We start from the raw sequence: 8,517 nt of genomic DNA, 5'->3' as shown, positions 1-8,517 counted from the left end.
TAGGGTTTCATTTTTACAGCTGCCCAAGAACATGAACTTTAAAGCTTGAATTTCATCAAATTTCATCAAAATTTCACCAAATTTTCACCAAGAATCAATCATATATGCAACCAATTTTTAGCACAGCCAAATAATACAACATTCACACAACTCAAACACAAATAATAAAGATTAATTTCGTGACACCCTACCTTGATTTGCTGCTCCAAATTCGGTTAGACTTTTAGGTGGTCCTTAAGCACTTTTTCCTCCTAAATCACATAAAAAACAACTTTAAATCCAAAAACTCTCAACTGACCAAATCTCACTCAGTATGTTAGGAAGAGATATCTCACCTTAGACTTGCTGGAAATTAATGTTTCTTGGCCCTCAAGTCAAGTTAAGCATGATTCCTAAGGAAGAACATCAAGAAAACACATGTTTGGCATGGTTTTTCTTGAAAACCGAATTGAAATGGGAGGGAGACAGCCATCTCACCTTATTTCCATCCTTGATAAGTTACATGGTTATGTAGAGGAAGAAGAGAGGATCATTTTGGTGAAATCGGACTTTTGATTTGAGTTTTAGTTCAGAAGAAATCAAGCTTTGAAGATTAAGTGTCCATGAAAGTTTCTCTCTTTTCTCTCTTGTTATTTTCGGCCAAAATGATGAAATGAGACAGCCTTGGAGGTCTTGGGGGTGTAAAGTGAGTTTTGATTGGTTGGCTTGGAGGTGGGTTAAAATAATATTAAAATATCTCAGGTGTACAACTACTAAAACTAGATGTATCGGAACACTTGTAAAAACATCTCTAAAAGTTATTTTCTGAGCTACTAGCATAAATGACACTAGTAACATATTTATTATGAGAATAAAATATGTATAATGAGGCCTTAGCATTGCTAAAGTCATCAGAGAGTGCTGGTGCTAAGCTGCACCAGTAAACCGTAAACCCGGTTAAACTGATTTTCTGTTTTTAACTAAAACAGACCAGGTAACCTTATAATATCATTCAAGCATTTTCTAATACTAATATAATGATAATATTATACTATTATCTCTCTCCTCTCATGAATCGAGTCCGGTTCGTCAAACAGAGACTATTTACGAAAATCAGAATCAAAATTACCAACCGATACGGTTCAAAAACTAGGTTCTTCGTGACCGTGTTATCGAGCTTGCCTTGGAAAAGGTTCTAGCTTAAGGATGACATAATGATAATGAGGATTGAGATGCTTGATGATATAACAGAGGTGTTCCCTTTACTGATCTTCCAGAGAAATCCGTACTTTCAGAAAAGATCTCATGTACTCGAAAATCAGGGTTGTTACATTCTACCCCCTAAAACAAAGCTTTGGCCTCAAAATTTCAGCCACGTGCAAGAATCCTTCTTCAAGCGGTCTATTTCCTTCAAGTCATCCTGACGAAGAGATCGGTCTGTTCCTTACAGCATCCAAATCTCACACAGCCATAGCCATGAAGATGATAACAGCTATGAAGATAGCTGTGGCTCACGTCGATTTGTCTTTTGGGTAGCGTTTGTTTTTAGAGACACGACAGAACAGGACATCGAGACAAAGACAATAAGACGGAGACATTAAAAATTATGTTTTGTGTATCGTGTTTGGATACGATGGATAGGACACTAATGTAATGTCCAGTATTATGTTTGGATACACATGGACAAGACTAAAATATTATATAAAATGACTAAAATAGCCATGTGATTCCAAATTTTCTAATATAAACTAATTTAATAAAGAATGAGAGTACGCAGGAGTACAAACAGTGGGAACTTGAAAAAAATATTTAAAGCAGTCAAAAATTTTAATAAAAAATTATATAATAGTATTTATATTAAAATAAAATTTATAAATATAATTATTTTATTTTTAAATTTATTATTAATATGTAGGAATACATATGGTTAATATTAACAAAAAAAATAAATCTCAGTTTGATTAATAAAAAATTTTGTTTAGGTTAATAAGCCAAATTAATTTTAAATACAAAATCAGTTTTAAAAAAAAATCCAACTTTACATGAAAAAAATTATTTTTTGCACATAAAAATCTATTTTTATTTAGAAAACTATTTTTTTTATCTAAAATTTTATTTTTCTTTTTAAAAAATTGATTTTTCTTTAAATTATATAAAATCAATTACAACTTATAAATTATTTTTTAGTATTTTAAAAGATCAATTTTACCTTTATAATATTTATCTTTCAAAAGTTTTAAGACTAATTATTTTTGTTATTATTTTTATTACAAATCAAATAATATAATATAAAGTTAAAATAATGTTGAAGTAAGAATGATAAGAAAAAAGAATTATCCAGTCCAATAAAAATTTCTATAAAAAGGTGAGAGTACCTGAGAAAAAAAAGAGAAAGAAGGAGGATGTAGGGATAGAAAAAGAGTATGGAGAAAAAAAAAATACTTTCTGAGAACGATGCAAAATAGGAAAAATAAGAAGGGATAACAGTGGAATAATAAAAAATAGCACCATGGACAAAAAAGAAAAAAAATTCATAAAAACAATCCGTGTCCCTCTTCTAAATCCCGTGTCCATCATTGTCCTTCGTAAAAGAGTGGACACAAAAGTATAAAAAACTGTCTCGGAGACAATATGTTCAGTGTCTATGTCTTTGCTTCCAAACGCTTTTTAAAGATGTGCTGTCCATGTCTCCGTATCGTGTCTCCGAAAACAAACGCTACCTTGGAGCTCGATTAAACTATGTCTATTCACAGTCATTGAGGTCTTATTCGTACCAAACAATCAACATTATGGTGATCAGTCTTAATATCTCAAGCTAGGCACGAACATTGCCAAAATGAGCACTCATAGACATTCATGCCAAATATATCTTGAAGATACCCTAACAGCATGAGACACACAAGCAGAGTATGCAACGAAGTATAGTCAGTCCACTCCCCAGGCTCTACTGAGAACGAACTGCTCTGATACCAAATTGTAACGACCCAATTTCTGGTACGTCATGATCATACTAGAAACTGAGCGCTACCAACTTATCTTCCTAATTATTATCTATTATTTATTATATGAGCCTGATTCATTGTTAAAAGCGTAGTTATTTTGTGAGGTACTTTTTTTTTAAAACATTTGGATTAATAAATAGAATCATTCATAAGCAATTCACAAATAATAATAGATAAAACTGTTATAAACAACCACACATAAATACATCTCAAGCAGTTGAAACATTCCGTGATCCAGCTTTATTAGAGTATAGCCTTTTAGTTAGAAAACCCCTAGACATAGCTAGATAATAACTATATACATATATATACATACAACATCCCAGGTCCTGACCTGTTCAAGAAGTCCCTAAGCTGGCGCCCAGGCTAGCCTAGACTCTATACTCACCTAGTCCCTTAGTGTGCGGATGTTAAGCACGTCGTTTTAACCCCATCCTGTTTTATAGCGTTCGATGCCTTGCCTTGCTATCACACGTTTGAACCGTGTCATCTTTTGCTTTGAGCCTATCTTGCAACGTTGCTTTGCAATCACACTCCTACCTTTGTACCCTTATGCATACGACAATCCAAGTATTTGAAAACCGTATATATGTTTATGTTTTGAGATATTTTTGCTTCTTCCTTAAATGTTTTCAAGGGTGAAGTATATGAAATTTCTTTCGGTTTGTATCAATTTTCGAGGACGAAAATTTTTATAAGGTGGGTAGAATGTAAGACCCAAAACCTTTGAAAAGTCTTTTTATGATCAAGGTTATGGGCCGTATGGCTGACTATGAATTATGAATTTAAGCCGGATGGCTGAGATGGATGTTGATCCATGGCTGGGACTGAATGAATATATGCTTGAGATACCTGGGTAGTAGCAAGGGTTGTGGTTCGTCCCACTTGCTCCAGGTCAGAGACTGTGACGCCTGGGTAGTAGCGGTAGTAGTGGTGATTCCACTCGCTCCAGGTTGAGCTTTTAAACACCCGTCTGGGTAGTAGCCGCAGTAGTGGTTATTCCACTGGCTCTGGGTTGAGCGGGTAGTAGCAATGGGGTTGTAGCTCAAACCTACTTGCTCCGCGATGGGTGTTTCTGTCCATGGTTAGCTACCAGGACGTGTCGGGTTGGCTATATAACTGACAGATGATATCATCAGCCATTAGGGACAGGCATGCATCATACGCATCTATGTGACATTGTTTGGGTGTGCATATTATACTTGGTTTGTCTATGTGATTAATTGCTAATTGTTCTACTTGCAATAACTGTTTGTTTGTGCTTGCATCTTCCTAATTGTGTTTGCTACTGGGACTTTGTTGGACTGTGGTGATTGGTTGATGGTTGGATTGTTTGGGCCTAGGGCCGTGGTTGGAATGAGATGAACCGATGGTTGATTTCGGTTTTGTGTTTCTGATTTAGAATAAAATATGAAAGGCTATTTTGTTTCAGCATAGATAAACCGTTTTGAAAGGCTTTTGAGTCTTTGAGAATTGAATGGTTCCTCTTTTAGAAAAGATTTCCGACTTTACTTTCATTGTAAACCGTTGTTTTTGAAAGGAGGCATGAGACGGTTATTAATCACTGGTGCGGTTATCTTCATGTATCCTATTACAGTAATTCCTAAAAACCCTCTACTGAGAACCCTTTTGAGGATGATGTTCTCACCCCCCCTACATTTTTCCCCTTTCAGGATATGGGCGCAGAAGTTACGAAGAGCTTATTTAATTGTTGTTGTGATGCTTTGTATTGTTTTAGTTATGGTTTATGGTACCCTCGCCTTTATCTTGATATAATCCGTAAGAGGGATAGGAATTGTATTGAATTATGTTTGTAATATTACTTACATATATGTATGTATATATATGGATGTACTATTTATGAGTTTTTGTAAGTTGTATGGTATCTATGGATGTACGTTATCGAACGAAAGTAATTTTCGGGAGCGGTTTTGCGGTTTAAAGTTTTAAACAGGCTCATATTTTAGTATTAAATAGTATAAGTGTCGTCGTAATGTCTGAGCTATCAGAGTCGCGCAGCCGGAAGCGTGAGCTTTGGTAGTTAGGGTGTTACAAAATTATTATTGTGGAGTTTATGTAAAATAGATTTTAATAAATATTATATTTTTAAAATTTTAATGATTAATTGATTATTATTAGATATTTAACTAATATATTTATTGTAGTTAAATTTTTTAAATCTTTTTAATAGTGTTGTTTAAATAATTTGTAGGTTAGCCATACTAATTAAATAACTAGTTAACACTAAATTTAGTATTATTTTAATAAATTAGTTATTATTATTAATTTTGCCTATGCTACATCTACGGTACATAGTCAGTTTCAAATCCAGACAAAAGAAGGATGGTTGTGTTAGGCCTTCAATAGCCAACATAAAAATTTAGTCGAATCTTCATAACATGGATCAAAGATGTTATTGCGATAAAGTTAGGTCGTTGACCAGAAGCAACGCGCTGTATGACTTGCGTACAGTGTTAAATGAGTAAGAGCCGTTGTATTGCTGCCCAGGTGTAGTGTTAAATGAGCAAAGATTTTTGTATTTTCATGAACGGACAAAGGTAAAAAAAGCTAGTTCACAAAAAAAAAGATAAATGTCGGAGCGACATAAGGTTGAGATTTGGGACATGGAATATAGGCACTCTAATAGGAAAATTCATGGAGGTGGTGGATACCATGACAAGGAGGAAGATTAACATCATGTGCCTACAAGAAACAAAATGGGTCAACGCAAAGGTTAGGGAGTTGGATACCTCTGGGTTCAAACTTTGGTATACAGAAAAGGTGAAGAATAGGAATAAGGTAGGTATTATCATAGATAAGCAGTGGAAGAAGGACGTAGTGAATGTCAAGAAGGTGGGTGATCGAATCATCTCTATCAAACTTGTGGTGGAAGGAGGTACTTTTCATGTATTTGCGCCTATGCATCAAGTGGGTTCGAATGAGCAACACAAGATAAGGTTTTTGGAGGATCTAGAGAGTTTGGTCCAAGACATACTTTTGGGAGATTTAAATGGCCATATTGAAAGAGAAGCGATTGGGCACAAAAGTATTCACGGAGACCATGGCTTCGGGGTGGTCAATACCGAAGGTAAAAACTATTTTGGACTTTTCATCAACATTTGACCTTCTCATCGCAAATACATGTTTTAAAAAGAGAGATGAACATCTTATAATCTATAGGAGTGACTTGACAAGCTCTCAATCGACTTCTTCTTGTTCAGGAAAGTCGACCGTAAATTTTGCATTAATTGTAAAATTATTTCGAGAGAATTTAACAACACAACATAGGATGCTCGTCATGAATTTTCACATTGAAAAAAAAATTGAGAAAAAGACATCATAGGAAGAACCCAAGAACGAAGTGGTGACAGATGAAAGATGAGGAACAAAGAAGTTTTCTAAGACGGGCAAGAGAAGAAGCAAAGTGGGAAGGGAATGGAAGCGTAGAGGAGATGTAGAAGGAGATGACAAAAGTTATTAGATGAACAACAAAAAAATGTTTTAGTGAATCTAGAGGGATAGGACTAAGAGACAAGGAGTCCTGGTTGTAGAATACGAGTGTACAAGAAAAGATAAAAAAATGAGTGTTTTAAAGAGTGGTATTTGTACCGCAATGCAGATAATTAGAAAAAATATAAGGCGGCTAAGAAAGGGACAAAAGTGGCTGTAAGTAAAGCTAGAACAAGAGCATATGAAGGTCTCTACAAGTCTTTAGACACGAAGAAAGGAGAAAAAAGGTATATATAGAATCGCAAAGAGTCGTGAAAGAAGAACGAGAGACTTGGATTACGTTAAGTGCATAAAGGATAACGATGGTGAGGTTTTGACTCAAGATGAGAAAATCAAAAGGTGGAAGGGCTACTTCTACGAGTTATTTAATGAAGGACATAAGACTCTTCCGAACTTTGGTCAGTTATGCACGAGGGAAGAAGATCAAAACTTCGACTACTATCGAAGGAGTCGATACTTCGAGATAAAAGAGGCTTTAAAACGGATGAAAAATGGCAGGCAGTAGGACCCGATAATATTCTAATTGAAGTTTAGAAGGGCCTTGAAAAGAATGGCATCAATTGGTTGACCAAACTTTTTAATGAGATATTTAAAGTCAAAGAAGATGCCAGATGAGTAGAGAAAGAGCACCTTGGTGCCTATCTAAAAGAATAAGGGGGATATATAGAGTTGCAAAAACTATTGAAGGATCAAACTCATGAGCCATGAAGTTATGAGAAAAGGGTGATAGAACGGAGGCTGAGACAAGAGACACAACTAACAGATAACCAATTTGATTTTATGCCAGGCAGATCCACTACTAAAGCTATATACCTATTAAGAAGGATGATGGAGAGGTATCGTAGTAATAAAAGTAATCTATATATGGTGTTTATTGATTTAGAAAAAGCATACAATAGGGTGTCAAGGGAGGTCTTATGGAAGGTTTTGGAAAGGAAGAGAGTAAGGATCGCATATATTCATGCAATTAGAGACATGTACTGTGGGGCTACAACTAGTGTAAAGACTCAAAGTGGTGTGATAGAGGAATTTTCTATTGGTATAGGATTACACCAGAGATCATCCTTAAGTCCATATCTTTTAACATTAGTCTTGGAAGTACTCACAGAGCATATCCAAGAGCCTATGTCATTATACATAATTTTTGGCGATGATATCATCCTTATGGGAGAGTCAAGGAAAGACCTAAATAAGAAGTTGAATTTATGGAAAGAAGCTCTAGAAGTGTATGGTCTGCGCATAAGCCATAACAAGACGGGATATATGGAATGTAAGTTCAGCCACCGAAGAAAAAACCCTATTATGGAAGTAAAGATTGAAGAAAATATCCTACGAAAAGTTAAAATTTTTAAGTATCTTAGGTGCATCATATAGGATAATAGAGATATTGAACAGGATATAAACCATAGGATCCAAGCAGGTTAGTCAAAATGGCGGAGTGCGTCTGGTTTTATATATGATAAAAAAGTGTCTTTAAAACTTAAAGGTAAATTCTATCGTACTGCCATCAGACCAGCTATGCTTTACGGTACAGAGTGTTGAGCGGCCAAAGGGGAGCACAAACATAAGTAAGTGTGGCAGAGATGAAGATATTGAGATGGATGAGTGATCATACACAATTAGATAGAATAAGAAACAAAGATATAAGAGAGAGAATTGGAGTAGCAGCTATTGTGAAAAAGATAATAGAATCGTCTCTTAGATTATTTGGACATGTGAGAAGAAGACCGACATAGCACCCAATCAGGAAGGTGGATGAGATGGAAGATGGACAAGGAGTGAAAGGCAGAGGAAGACGTAGGAAGACTATCCATGAGATTGTCAAACGAGATCTACATATAAACGGTCTCTCTGTAGACATAATACATGATAAAGCTCAATGATATTTTTTCATCCATTAACCGACCCCACCTAGTGGAACAATGCTTTGTTGTTATTGTTGTTGTTATGAAGTTATTAATTATTACTTAATAAATTATTTGATAAATTATTTATTAATAAATATATAATCATTTAAGGAATAATT

This window comes from Arachis ipaensis, chromosome B03 (assembly GCF_000816755.2).
Source record: "Arachis ipaensis cultivar K30076 chromosome B03, Araip1.1, whole genome shotgun sequence".
NCBI lineage: Eukaryota > Viridiplantae > Streptophyta > Magnoliopsida > Fabales > Fabaceae > Arachis > Arachis ipaensis.
The sequence above is the reverse complement of the archived record's forward strand: the minus strand, read 5'-3'. Positions refer to the sequence as shown.